The sequence below is a fragment of the Raphanus sativus genome, chromosome 3, assembly GCF_000801105.2.
Source record: "Raphanus sativus cultivar WK10039 chromosome 3, ASM80110v3, whole genome shotgun sequence".
Lineage (NCBI taxonomy): Eukaryota > Viridiplantae > Streptophyta > Magnoliopsida > Brassicales > Brassicaceae > Raphanus > Raphanus sativus.
In genome coordinates, this window is record NC_079513.1 from 20,640,262 (window position 1) to 20,656,077 (window position 15,816).

At 35.2% G+C, this 15,816-nt stretch overlaps 1 long non-coding RNA gene across 1 annotated transcript; it reads left to right on the top strand.

Moving 5' to 3' along the window:
* Positions 1–8,007: 8,007 nt before the first annotated feature.
* Positions 8,008–14,448, top strand: LOC130509689 (uncharacterized). Its single transcript, XR_008943675.1, has 3 exons — positions 8,008–8,203; positions 8,312–8,450; positions 13,823–14,448. It is a non-coding gene; the product is annotated as an uncharacterized LOC130509689 (long non-coding RNA).
* The last annotated feature ends 1,368 nt before the right edge of the window (positions 14,449–15,816 follow it).

Here is a 15,816-nt window from a genome sequence, read left to right on the forward strand (position 1 = left end):
AGTCTATGTATACACTCTAATTCAATGTACATGCCTCTAACGCAATTTGAGGTAAAAAATGTCGAAGTCCATTTGTACACTATATTTTCAATTTCCATAACGACCTAGTGTACACTTCAACCTCCTACTACGTTCACGTGGACAACATAAAGCGTCCATGTGTCCAACACAACATAGTTTCCACTTCACACTCCCGTTCTACATCTGCAGTCCTTGTGTACACTGTAGTTTATACGTCCAAGTCCTTGTGTACTCTTGATGTCCAAGTCAGATAAGTACACTGCAGTTTAATGTCCATTTGAACTACGTTGTCGAGTAATCCGACGTCGATTAGATGTTTGTCCTCTCGCTTGGGAAACGATCGGTCGCAAATAGCCGCTCATGTAGCAATTCCTTCACATTATCGACACCTAAATCCGCCGCATCTGCCACATAAGAAACCCTAAATTAAACAAATTAACCCAATTGCTCCGATGCGAGGCCTCAAGCTAAATAACAGAGACGGAAAACTAACCTTCTTCTTTCTCCTTGCCACGGCTACTACGAGTCCTCGCCATCGTGAGATAACCGCTTCCGCCGCTGTGATAACCCGCCCTTAGGGGTAAAATGGTCGAGATCGACAAAGTCGGAGTTTGGAGCCAAGCTTTTGGGAATCAGAAGATGAAGAGGAATGTTGAGTTTTGATCATTTCAAACTCAACATGGTTCAGATAAAATAGAAGATTGGTCGAGCATCAACTTGATGGTCAAATCGCGGGAGACAACGATGGATCGAGAATTTCCAAAGAACGGCGTGGTCGAAGAATTGATCGTGAGTGAACCTGGAGTCAGATAAGCTGCTCTACCATTTGTAGAAGTTTCTTAGATTGATCAGACGGTCGTTTTGGAAGCATTACATTTTTGGAAGCACGACGGTTTAAAAGCTCGACGTTTTTGAAGATTGTCGTTTCTTCATCAAGAAGTTTTCTCGGAAAATCTTCGTATCAGTAAAATATTATTCTGGAGACATTATAAGTCGGAAGCAGGACGGGAATCGAGCAGGACGGGAAGCAAGCATGACGGGAAGCAAGGACGACGGGAAAACCCGAAGTTGGCCGAAAACCCTAATTTCGGTATTGGGGATTTTTCGAGGAAGTCGGAGGCTCGGGAAATATTTTTATTCAAGATCAGGATTCTTATGGAGTCTATTAATAATATTCAGAGCATCAGAACGGGAGCGGAAAAATATTCAAGATTGATCGCGGGTCGAAAATTCAACAGAAGGGCCGAAATCGCGCAAATCGACCGGGAAGCTCGAGGTGGCTTGATCTAAGTGATCAGGACGTGATGTCTATCTATTAACCAGCTGAGTGTCTACACAAGCTCGAGGTGTCGCCGTGCATGGGAGCAGCACATGCAGCTTGACACACAGAAGCACGAGGTGCCGCGCAACCTGCGATCGAAGCATGCAGATCGACATGTGGTCACTGTGTGTCGCCATGCATGTGATCCAGCCATCCTGAGAGACATCTGGTCGTCCAGGCAGGAGAGAGGTGTCATCCTGCATGAGTTTGATCCATGCTGACCGCCATGTGGAGCACGAGGTGCCGCGACGCATGCAACCGGAAGCATGCGAGACGACACACTGGCACTTGGGTGGTGAAACCTTACTGGTTGGTGTATACTATAAATACCCCACGACCCCTTGCCATTTCATTCATCCAGACCTTTCAAAATCAGTCCCAAACGTTGCTAGAGAGAGAGAGAGAAAGTAGAAAAAAGAAGTAAGAGGTTCCGATCTTTTTCGAGCGTTTTAGAGAGTTTTCGAGATCAGTTTCTCTACTGATTTCGAGTGAGTGCCTAGGGAAGGCTCTGTCCAAATCAATTCGTCCAAGCAAGTCATATTCTCTGGTGATCAAGTGGAGGTGCTGTCCAAGGTGAGTTCAGATCCATGGGTTCAGTTCAGTCGAAGATTTGAAGATCGATACTCTGTCGAAAGTTCAAGGGAATCGTCCAGCAGCTAGGGGAGGTTCTGCTCGAGTTGAGTTCTGTCCAGACCAGTATCAGGGGAGGTTCTGTCTAAGTCAAGATCAGTCCAGTCCAGTCCATTCAAGATGTGAAGGTTGGGTTTTGGCTAAGTCCTCTCCGATCAACCAGCTGCATATCGGCAAAGAACACTGTGAGTTGGTTTGTTTGAATTCCACTTGGAATTTAGGATAGTTTTGTGAGTTGGCTTGTTTGAATTCCACTTGGAATTTAGGATAGTTCTGTGAGTTGGTTTTGTTTGAGTTCCACTTTGAACTTAGGTTAGATCGAGTATGCATATAGATTATAGATTAGAATGATCACACTATTGCATGGTAGAGTCCTTAGGGTTATTTTAGTATTGAATTGGACTCAGCTTGGCACGGGCTAAGCTGAGATGAACGGAATTAAGACTGAGTTAATAACCTGACTAGGACTAGGGCTAGGGTGCATCATGTTTTCTATTCTTGCTTGGTTATCTGGTTGAGTGCAGGTTCCCGTTATCTTTAAAGATAGTTTCATAGCAGGAGGCTTAACTATCTGGGTAACGGTTTGATTGAGTAGTTGCTTGATAGATTAGATGCTTGCTTGTTTATTTATGCTTGTTGAGGTTAGTCAGCTCTTGGTAAGGGAGTGACTAACCGGTTGATTTGATTAACATTGATATTGTTATTTAGTTTATTATATGTTACTACTCGGGGTCCTAAGCCATATAGGCTGGACTCCTGGTACTTTTGGTATGATGTTGAGTTGTGTTGATAGCTTGCCTGATCAGCAATGCTACGCGGCAAGGAAAGTTACGTAAGCATGTCCCCACGCGGCTTGGCAGAGAGGTTGCATAAAGCATGCTCTGTACGGGGAGGTTGCTAGAAAGCATGCTCCGTCATGTGGTATCCTTTGTGGGTATTACATGTTAGTTTGCGGCAAGGAAGGTTGCTAGAGTATGTCCCTACGCGGCTGGGCAGAGAGGTTGCATAAAGCATGCTCTGTACGGAGAGGTTGCTAGAAAGCATGCTTCGTCGTGTGACACCTTATCGGGGTTACATGTCAGTTTCATTGGATGTTCTAGCTCGCGTGCCTTTGTGGCTGTGAGTTAGGTGTTCCGTGGTTGAGAAAGTGAGGAGTAAGGTTGTGATATTAAGTATAGCCATAATGAGGCATATATTTATTATTTTGCTAATGGTGGATTATATTCCGCTGCTTATCTTATTTATGTTAGTCTCGAGTGATGATTATTATTGTGATTGTGGTTGATTGATTTGCTTGCAGGTTCCTGTTACTTGAAGTTAGATCATGGCAGGAGGCCAAGTCTAACTTAGTAACCGGGTTATTAGATAGTAGTTGTGATTGTTGATTGGTTAGTGTAGACCTGATGTTGGCATGTATGTGTCTGAAGGATTGCTTGTGAAGGATGGTGGATATTAAAGCTATGTGGTATCATTGGTTGGCCGATCATGTTCTTGTCTGATTGTTGGTCGACCGATTAATGATACTTATATAGTCTAAATGTCTAACACTACACGAGTATTGAACTCGGGCGTATACATGGTTAACTAGGGGATTGATTGTTGACTTGTTTTCATGCAGGTTCCCGTTACTTGAAGTTAGATCATGGCGGGAGGCCAAGTCTAACTTAGTAACGGTTTGCGTAGCCTTAGTTTAGATTTCTTGCTAAGGCTATATTGATTGTTATTTTGGGTTGTCTGGGTTAGTTCTAGGTTGGGGTAGAGGTAGCCAGCTCACTGAGTAACATTAGGTTACTCATCCATCTCCGTTGTCCTTTTTGCAGGTTTCTTTAGTAGGACGATCGGATAGCTTGGTGCTGGACGTTAGGACCACCGGTGTAGATTTACTTGCCTTTTGTTAAACGGTATTTTTGATTTGCGTTTAGTTGACTCGATTTTGGCGTTAGGCCGGGACCGGTCTCGAATTATTCAATGTATGAATATTTCTTTGAATCAATAAAGTAATTGTTTTATATGCGCTTCATGAGTACTCTGATATTTGACTAGTCCGGTCTAACACAACGTTAGGTCGTTGTACGGGTTGAAAAGCCTTAGGCCTCGATCTAACGGAAAACGTTAACTCTTGATACGGGTTGCAAAGCCTTATGTTTTGAGTTAGCGGGACGAGTTAGTGGACGAACTGGTCTAAGTCGTGGAGTAAATTTTGTGACTCTGAACGGATCGTCCCTAGCCCGTCACGTAGCGCTTCCGGACCATGGTGTTGGGTTGGACGGTCAGTCATGTTCTTGTTTGATTGTTGGCTGGCCGGTTGGCCTTTCATCTCCAACCCTTGGCGTTGGTCGCTCCGTCGGTCATGTTCTTGTTTGATTGTTGGCCGGTGGTTCGACTTATGTCTAGGACGGTTCGGGGGTGTTACAGCCGCCGTCTGTTCTCTCTCCTTCACAGATCTTAAAAGATAGATCGAGTAAAAGAAAAGATGATTACATAAAAAAAATCTTGAGAAAAGATATTTAAGAATCAGATTTCAGTTTTAAAAAAAAAACGTAGAGAATGAACGAGGAAGAAAACGATGGAGAAAAATGGAAGTAATGGGTGGACATGTCTGAAAATGGTGGGCCATCACTTTTAATATTCAAAATTCAAAAGAAACGAGAAAAATTCAAACCATCTGACAAACCTAACCAGATACAATGTTGTTTTACTGAAATATCCATATCTTGTTTTGCTTTTAAGGGATAAATGAGTCTTCAACCACACAAAAGTGTTTAGGTAGCACAATGTGCTCTAGAGTGTAATAAAAACATAGAAACTGACCTGTGGTGTTAATAACTCTTTATTACATGTGAGGTCACAAGTTGCTACTAAGGTAGTTTCGGATGGTTGAATACACAATTGCCCTCTCTTTTCTTAACTAGTTGTGGGTATATAGGTAATTGACCATTTAATTGCTGTTTAGGATGTTTGAAATTTGAAAATAGGTTTGGTCCCACTTGTAGTCTCCGAAAAGAAGGAGATGAAACTTTTGTTTTCACAGTTTATTTATTAATTGGAGAAAACTAAAAAAAAAAACTGATTTAATAATTTTTTTTCATCAGTTTTGGTAAAACAGAGAGAGAAGATGTAGGAATCTTCGACGGACGACGATTTAGAAAATGATAGAGTAGATTTTCCGGCGGACAACGATTTTGATGACGGAGGATGAAGTAGATAAGGGTAACGGCGCGAAAAAGCGGGCTGAGAGGCGAAAAGATAAAGGCAATTTTTGTGTAGTTATTGGGGTTCCTTCTGCGATTTTGATTCTGGGTTTGCTTCCATGAAATCGCATACTTTCCGAGTAGCTTCTAGTGGCTAGGGTTTCGATTTGGGGTGAGATATAGGGTTTCATGGATTATGGTAACGATTTTTTGTTTTGGGTTCTGATTCTGCGGATTAGGTTTTGATTTGGGGTCACATGTTCTGTTTTGGGACTGAAGAAGCTGAATTTTTTTTGGTTTGTGTGTGTTATAGGGAAGGCGAAAGCAGAGGAGGGAGTCATGAACAAGAGATTACTGCAACGTTTGTTCGTGACAGACCGATGAGACGACGAGCTGAATCTTCGAAGCTATGTCTGTGAGAAGCTCCCACAACACATAGAGTTGGTTTTAGCGGAGGTGAAAAAGGCTGAGCATGATCCTCAGGTAGCTATTTGTACACTTGTACGAACGTTTAAAGTTATGCACATTACATTTGATGTACATGTGTACAACAAGAATGCATGTGTACATGTACTTTGCATACTATGTTTATATGGTTTGCGGTTGAGATGTGTATTGATTTTGTTTTGGTTACCGTGTTTCTATGTTTATAGCTGAGTGTGCAATCTATATGAAGTGTGGAGAGGACAAAGAGGATGGCTGGGGAGAAATTTGATAGTGAGATTTTTGATTGTAAAGTTGCCAACATGGTTGAGCTTCTGAAGGCAATGCACAAATTCATAAAACATAAATGGAGAAGTGATGATGCATTTAAACATATGTACATGTGCACAAGCAAGTGTGTACATGTGTACAAGAGCAAATGTGTACATGGGAACAACACCGAGTATACATCATATAATTTCTCTATAATTTTCATACATTTGCAAATTTAAGTATTTGTAAGGTTTGTATTGTCAATGTGTACACATGTATTTCATTGTCCACATGTACAAATCATACATACCGACTCATAATGTACACATGGACATTGTGACAATTCTCAAAAATGTACAAAGGCGTCTCTAACAATGTACAAAAGTGTCCTTACAATAGCAAGTTTGGTATGTTCATGGACATTGTGACAATTCTCATACATACCGATTCATAATGTACACATGGACATTGAAGATTCTTTTTACTAGTTTGGTATGTTCATGAAAGTGGAACTATTTGCAATAAAAATGTATCAAAGTTGTTCAATTTTAGTGAAATTCTCAGTTTGGTATGTTCATGAACACATGGACATTGTGACAATTCTCAGTTTCATAATGTACACATGGACATTGTGACAACATGGACATTGTGACAATTCTCAGTTTCATAATGTACACATGGACATTGTGACAATTCTCAAAAATGTACAGAGGTGTCTCTAAAAATGTACAAAAGTGTCCTTACGATAGCAAGTTTGGTATGTTCATGGACATTGTGACAATTCTCATACATACCGATTCATAATGTACACATGGATATTGAAGATTCTTTTTATTAGTTTGGAATGTTCATGAAAGTGGAACTATTTGCAATAAAAATGTATCAAAGCTGTTCAATTTTAGTGAAATTCTCAGTTTTTGAGGTTTCAACTTGCTTGAGAATGGTTCATATTGCTAGAGGTGTCATGACTCTGTGAAAAAACTTAATGGAGGTTATGTTATATTTGGCAAATAATCTTGTAACTTAATTGACTATGTGTACATGGACATTTTTGACAAAAATGGTGTACATGAACTTTAGTATACATGAGGATATATAAAATTATGTACATGAAGAGACAGAAAACATGTGTACATGTGGATAGTAATTTGTACATCTTGTTAATTTTATTAAGAGTACCGTTTGTCTATTTTGCACACATGAACTAGCTAGGAGGCGCAACCAACAATTTTGAGGCAGAATTAAGGGGAAATATGCATCATTTGGAAGTTATAGGGTCGAAAACTAAGTTTTAAAAAAAACAGGGACCAAAAGTGAAAATTATTGAGAAGCTGGCTCTTGAGAACGAGAAGTAGATCTATTGAAGCGTGAAACTTGAACTGCGGATTCGGTGATGTCAAACACATGATTCAATCTTCAGTTCTGATTAGGATGAATCGACTGCTTGAGAAGAACTCATCAACTCGATTTGATGGGCTCGATCTCAATTCAAAGATTTCTTTTTGAAGACAACGTAGGGAGGATCTGTGGGTGGCTCATCACGGCGAGACGCGACCAGAGGAGCCACAAGATGATGGCGAAGCGGCAAGCAGAGCACCAGTGTCCCATGAACGAACAACACCAGTGTCCAATGCACCGGCGGCAAGCATAACACAATATTTTGTAATTCAAGCAAGGGCATACCAGGGCAAACGGGAAAAATCTGTGACATTGTTTCCTTGTCGATCGCAAAATTTCAACGAGAGTCACCAGAGAGTTAATGTCCAATGGTTGGGATTTTTTATTTTATCATGACAAAAAAACAGCTGATGAAGATAGTGATATCTTCAAAAAATAGGATGAATCTGGGCCATTCGTATTAAAGGTACAACATAAAATGAGAGAGATATGTTTTGTCATAGTGTACTAAAATTAATCTTGTCCGTCGAATAGGAGGAAAGATGTGTGGCTGAGGTTAATTCCCGCTTATTCTCTAGTTAGGTCAATAAGTTTTAATGATACGGTTAGTATATTTTAGTTAGGATTTAAGTGGATTCAATAGATTGTTAGAAGAAAGTGTCTGTGTAGTAATAAGTGACCTTTTATGATATTAAAAGATGAAAAGTGACTCTGAATGTAATTGTTTCTTTATTAAAAGGAATAAAATGAAAGAGTCCTTGTTGACATGGCACTGCTAACCTAACCGCACAGACCCTCTTCCCTTCTTCTTCCTCGACGAAACATCAATTTGATTTTCTAGCTTTAATATTTAGCCCTCGATCCATCTCCACTTCCAGATTTCATTCCGCGATTGTTTGAATTTTTCTGTTCATCCGATGTACGATGAACGGAGGTCCTGGTTTCAGTTACGCACCTCCGTCAATAACCTCCCTTTCCTTCGATCAGCTTCTTGATTGTGTTTTTCCATCATTGGGTTTTCGATTACTGATTCGAAATTTTCAAACTTTTGCAGATAATTAATGCTCCGGTCACGAGAGCATTCGTCATCACGAGCGCCCTCTTCACTGTCTTCTTGGGGATCCGTGGTGGAGGAGGTTCTTCCAAGCTCGCCTTGTTTATTACAAACTTCTAATAAACTGTTGAATGAGGACGTGAGTATATTTTAATTTTAGAATCCGTATACCATTCAGAATGCTTCGAAATATTCCCTAAAAATATTAACAATATAAATACTAAAACACCTAAATGTGTTTTCCTATCTACATTATCTACATTATTAAATTTGAAGTGCCAATATGAATTAAAACTTGAAATAACATTTTAATCAAATCTAATGTCATTTTCACTCATAAATATAATTAATTTTAATAAATAAATTTACAAAACATGATAAATATGAGTTTCTTTATAAATCATAGGTATTACATTAAATTATCTAATATTTAGGTAATTTAAAAGATTGCAATTTTTCAATTATTTAATACTTAACAAAAAACGAAGATTGAAAAATATACATCACATTGTGCTTAGACTTATAAAAATAATACACTCTAAATGGCTGTCAAACGAGACACCACATACAGAACGATACACAGACAGAACGATGTAACTGTATAAATAATCACAGAGGTATTATCTTCATTTGTTTTTCTAATCAGTTTGGTTTTTAGTCTGGACTTTTGAACGATTTTACTTACATACATCCATTTTCAAATAGAAACTTAAATTTAACAAAATTACTTATTTTATCTTATTTTTACATTTAATTAAATTAAAAATAATCAAGTTAAAAGTTTCTAAATTTTAACAAATTTTTATTGTTAAATATAATATAATTTTAAATTTTATTTCTGTGCATATGAAGTTAAAAATACCATAAAATCAAATCTATTCTATTAATTCTCTAGCATGACCAGTTGATAAAAGTTGTGTCCACTATTTATTTTATTTATTTAATGAACCATTTATTTTATAATTGTCATTTAAATATTCAAACTGCCGTATTTATAACTTCTTCCCTCTTTACTTCTAATCCTAATTATCGCAGCCAACTTTTTGATGTCACGTATGCAACTTCCTCTTCCCTCTTTACTTCTAATCCTAATTTTCGCAGCCAACTTCTTGATGTCACGTATGCAACTTCCTCCCTCCGTATAATTATAACTTTCTCCCTCTTTTAATAACTGTCATTTATTTTATGACATCAGTTGCATATTTACCTAACAAAGCGCTACTTAATCATATTCTTGATGTTTGATGCAACAATATGCAACTTTCAATCATATTAATGATTGATATACTTTTATTTATATTCTTTATATATATATATATATATATATATATATATATATATATATATATATATATATTACTATAAGTAGTTTTATATTTGACTATGATCTATTGATAAATATTGATAAATATTGATTAATGATCGATACACTCTTATTTATATTCTTTATATATATAGATATATTACAATAAGTAGTTTTATATTTGACTATGATCTATTGATAAATGTTATGTTCAATTATGTATTTTATTTATTTAAAAAACTATTCTATCAAACTAAATTAATATTAAATACAAATATGATTACCGAAACACTCAAATACAAAAATTAAAATCTTTAACTTAATTTAAAACAAAAAAATATATCCGCTCTTTTTAAAGGCACGTCAGAATCTAGGATCCCAGAATCTTCTTCTATTAAAACACAAGTATGATTGATAAAATGTTGTATCCAATTATTATTCTTTTTGTTTAAAAGTTTTTTTATTATTTCACTAATATTTAATTAACCTCTATCTTAATTCCATGATTTTTGGACTCATTTCCCCAATAATTATTAGTCAACAGTTCTATTTTAGTTCTAGGAAAACCCTTTTTTGATTGTGTTTTGATATTTACACTTGATAATACCATAGGCAAATAGAATACATATATTAGTTCACGGTTTATGTCAGATTACTTTCTTTTGACTAAGGTTCTACTACATTTATTGTATTATTTTGTAAGTATATTTTCCAAAAAAAATTGTTCGGATTTCGATGTTTGTTGGGTTTGATATTGATTTTCGGATATAACACTTTAAAAACTGTTCGAGTATATATGTAGATCATGTCTACAGAATATGTACTGGACGACTTTACGGGTCACCGGACTTTGGATCGAGTGAACCGCAAGTTAATAAATAAATTAGTTAATTTTACTATAAACCAAAGTTAAATATTATATAAACTTTTTATAAAACATGAAATAATAGTTTGGATATGTACATATTTTATATTTGAAAAACATTTAGAAAATACTTAACTTTAGCTTCTATATGTTATTATTTCCATTTGACATACAAAATAGTTTAGATTATTTATTTATTTTTAACAAGTTAAGATTTATGACATACAAAAATATCAAAATTTAAAAATTCATAAATATTTATCTATTAGTTTAACCAGTGCTTTAACCAGGTTCCAGATTTTAGTGATTTTTTGGGGGTTTTTAAATATTGGTATTTCACAAAACCTAAACTTGATTTATCTTGAGTCATCGGATTTACCGGTTCAACTGCAGGTCCGGATCGAGTTTCAAAACACCGAGGATGGAACTTTGATTTTTGGATCGATTCCGATTCGGGTTTTTTGGGTACAAATATTCTTGACTAATTATGTTGGGTAATTACTAAGAAAAAATTATATGTTGCAAACTTTAGGAATAAAGTTTAAAAATAATATGAGAAATATATATGGACAAGTGTATAGCTATGCAACTTGGCATATTTAATATAGTTACCAAAATTAAATTAAATTAAATTAATAATTAATAATGTATTAAAATATATAAAAATAAAATATAAAAATTAATTTAAAAAAATAAAACAAAAATATACCCGCCCTTTAAAGGGCGGGTCAAAATCTAGTTTCTATTAAAATCCAACATAATTGGGACGAGACGAATGAAACCTTGGTTGAATATTTATGTATAATTCTTTGAGCTATGCTTAGAGATACATATCCAGTTTTGTATAGCATCTCCAACCATCAATTATTCCCATATTTTTTCAAAGAGGGTGAACAGTACATCCAAATATAAGGAGTACTATTCATTTTTTATAAAGCTATTCATTTTTATTTTTGTCTCTATGTATTCTACAAATGCATGAAAACTGTTTATATACAATAGAATCTCTATAAATTAATAAATATTATAAACTAATAAATTTCACCGATCCTACGTTGAACCAGTGTAAAATTTGAACAAAAAATTAACATAATTTGATAAAATTATGAGATAAGAATTTTTAAACCTTATGTAAATATATGGTCTCAATATAAACATAGTTCAATTTTCATAGTGAAATTTATCTTTATTATTTTTTAATCTCTCTTAATATACTAATTTTATTTTTTTTAAATGAATTCATATTTACCGTATACCTCAAATAATCAAATAATAACAATAAAAAACTAAATATCTGAACTCGACCGAATCTGAACTAAAAATACCCGAACTCGATCCGAAATACATAAATTCCCGAACCGGTTTTCTAGCCTTATACCAAAATACCAAATCTGAACCCGAGCGCACACCCCTAGCTTTTAGAATAATTCTAAATATAACACCAAATTTAATGTTTTATTTCATTTTTATATAATCATAACACTACATTTACATAATATGTTTATAATTCTTCTTTTAAATTTAATAGTTTTAATCCTTTATAATGATAATTATTATCTTGCAGTTTCTTTCTAATCATTTTGGAATCATCTATCTTATTAAAGTAGAAGTACTTTAAGCTTTTATTTGGTAATAGGGATAGAAATCTTTAAAAAAATTAAATTTTGTTTGGTAACAAAGATAGTATAGAATTTGGCTTTTCCTTTTTTAAATGATAAATTTAAGTATTTAATGTATTTTTCTAATTCAAATAATAGATTTCTTTAATATAATGAATCTTAACCAAAATAAATTTTCTTATATATTTTTTGTTAACATTTAATATTTTTAATATTTATTAATAAAAATAATAAAATAAAAATCACACATCAAAATCAATTTATATATCATATAAACAAAATATAAAATATTTTATTTAAAATTGTTAGTATAACACTTTTATAATATAAGTCCAATTAGTTATAAATATTAGATTTTATAATACACTGTGATATAATAGACGATTAAAATCACATAATATAATTATTTAAAGTAATAAATAAAAAAATTGTTTTAAAATGTTGATACACTAAAAATGAATCCTTGCTACTGCCAAGTTAAGAGTTGCAATTGTAGTACTTGAGATTCAAATCCAGAGGACCAGTCTATACTCTAGTTCTATGAGTTCCGAAATCAAGTTTAGAAGAAGATAATAATTTGGTTGAAAGAGACGATAGTTAACAAGCAAATAAACACGAGATTGATTCAATTAAACAAGAGCTAGCCTAGGGTATTTCATTGGGTGTTGAATTGGAGCCAAACAATTATTCAAGCGCGATGAAGAGCTTTCTAGAACTCGGATCACTCAGCTGGAACACTCCTCTGTCGTGGCAGTGATCGCTTTGCAGATCGATCTCACCACCTAACTGTCCTTGGGATGAGGATCGATTGCAAGCTTTAGAGAACAGGTCCGATCAGTTCACTTACCACCTTAATATCTACTTTCGCTGATTAGGGATACTAAGCTCATTCAATACATGTCAAGTTATCTCCTAAGCGGTTAACTAGGCAATGAACTAGTGATCTAAAATCAAGTGATCAGGTTAATGAAAGCAGTAAGAACAGTATGAATGAAGAACAGTTATGGATCGCTTATCTATGTTTAGCTCATGTCTCAACACCCTAAAAACCCTAGGCGAGCAAAGCTACTACTCGATCATGATGTAGATAAACAAAGACATAAATCCTAAATAAAATTGCATAAGAACAGAGTATGAAACAATAGGGTTCAGATGATCTTCTCTATGAGAGGATGGATTCTTCTCCCTTACAAGTTGCAGATCGCAAATCACAGTGTTCTCTTGTAAAACTAGCGTAAGTATAAATATCTAAAATAACTCATATTTTTGCCTTATATTTTTAATTTTAAGTATTAATATTATTATAAATATAATTTAATATAAATATTTATATATGTTCACTCATTATGTTCGCGGTTCGGATTAGGTTTGGTTTCGGTTTTTTGAATTTTTTGAAAAATAGTCTCATTTGATTATTTAGACATGATTCGACCAGGTCAGTATCCTATTTCTGGATTGGTTCGGGTAAATACTTCATATTATGACTCAGCTCTAATTACAACACTGTTCTCGTATGTCTTGGGGAGGATGGTTTAATAGAACTGAAACAGCATTTATGTAGGTTAATCTGGTTAACGTTTGTTGAATTGAACCAAATCTAAACCTTAAAATGAATTTTCATATCTCGCCGGTTCTTATCTTAATCCGATGTAAAATCAAAAATTGGTTCGTTCGGTTTAAGCTGACTCTTACTTGCGAGCATTGTTGTCACTCCAAATCAACAGAAGCTAATAAATTAAACTATTGAGAGAAGAGAAGAGAAAGGTAATTCGAAGAAGAAGGAAGGAAGGATGGGTGGAGGAATGGAGACGAACAAGAACAAGTTCATCGAGGACTGGGGATCCGCTAGGGAGAATCTGGAGCATAACTTCCGATGGACACGTCGCAACTTCGCTCTCATCAGAATCTTTGGCATCGCCCTCCCCATCCTCGTCTACAAAGGCCATCGTCAAAGATTTTGTAACTCTCAATCTCTCACTCGATTCCATATCCCATTTCAATATTACTCTTGTTGTAATTACATTTGAATCAAATCTGTTCTTTTGTTTGGTTAACACATTACATATGAATATTAATGCATGTATTCAGAGGACAAATAAAACATTTGGATAAACATTATTTTCATGAAACGTCAAGATGTCTAACAATAGTATGTGGAGATCACACTGTTCCACTGTGGAGTGCACGTTAGGCTTATATTTCGCATGAACAGTTTTTGTTATTTATATGAAATGTATTTGACTAAGCAAAACTAAGTATATTTAGTAGTAGTCATCAATTTAATTACATAGAACTATTCCACATTTTGTTTTACAAACATAACATAAAACAAGTCACATGAAGAGGCGGCGACAAAAAGTTCCACAGTTAACACTTCTCGATCTCCAAATAGAACAATAAATTAAGAGTAAAGCTCATACATGTTGCTTGAAATTCCAGTGGAACACTCACCCCGAAAGTGGCTCCCTTAGGCATCGACGGAGACGGAAGGCAAACGGCTCCAGAGCTCCTTAGGAGGAGGACGACAAGCAGACCCACAAGAGCTAGCTCGACTGAAGAAACCAAAAGTTCCTGACATGACTCGGATGACAATGAAGAAAGAACTCAGGTCAAGCGTGGTTGGTAAATAATTCCCCCACACCGGCCACGCGACACTAACATATGGTGGCGACATCAAGGGAACTCGAGGTAATTTTGTCGGAGTTATGAGGATAAGACTGAAGCATAGGAGGTGACACATGTCACCTAAAAAAGCAGGTGCCGCGGTAAGAATGACGACTTTGTTCCCTGCAGAAGACACGATTCACTGGGTCGTCCTCAAAACCATAGTCTCCGATGTCAAGAAGCGAGGAAATGAGCCATCAAAACACCATTGTTGACACCATGGCAGTCGTCGAGTGAACTACAACAGAGGTTCTCTCTGCCGTTTTAATAAAACACATCCCAGCTGTTTTAATTCTTGGCATCAAGAGAACAATGCAACCTCTGATTCGTAACCCTTGCCCTCACCGGAATCACCACGAGGTTCCGAAAATACTTATCACCACGAGGTTCTCGAGCAAGTAGTTCTTGGTAGAGTATCGGGCTAAAAGAAACAACTGTCGAACTGATTTCTCTGATTTCAATCTCTTTTCACTCCCTTTCTCAAAGATCTTGCCGATCCACCTCTAGGACTCCTCTGGTTTTGCTCCACTTTCGATTCATCATATCAATCAAATCCCCAAATCCAATTAAAATGATCAAAAGGAAATATATGAAAACAATCTCAAAACATTGTTAAGAAATGTGAAAAGTTTGGTTTGTGTAATTGAAGGACAAAAGACAAATCGTAGTTTTTTTACTTTATTCCTTTAGAGTGTTTGGCAATATAAAATGAGTAGTTTGAGGTTAATTGTTCAGTGATAATTAAAAAAAAAAAGATTAAAAAAAAAACAACTAATAAGATTATAAGAAATTTCTTTAGAAAACTCTGTATGATTGTCACTTCATGAGATTCTCATTTAATATACACGAGAAATTTAAATCATACTTCCTCTGTTTCAAATTATTTGTCGTTCTAGGAAAAAATTTTTGTTTCAAAATAAATATCGTTTTCGATTTTTAATGGAAAATTTATTGATAATATTCTCTAATCTATTTTTTATTCGGTGAAGTATGGTTAGGCGTATTGGTAATAGTGTTTTTATTTTGAAAATAAGTAAAATTAAATATTTTTTTT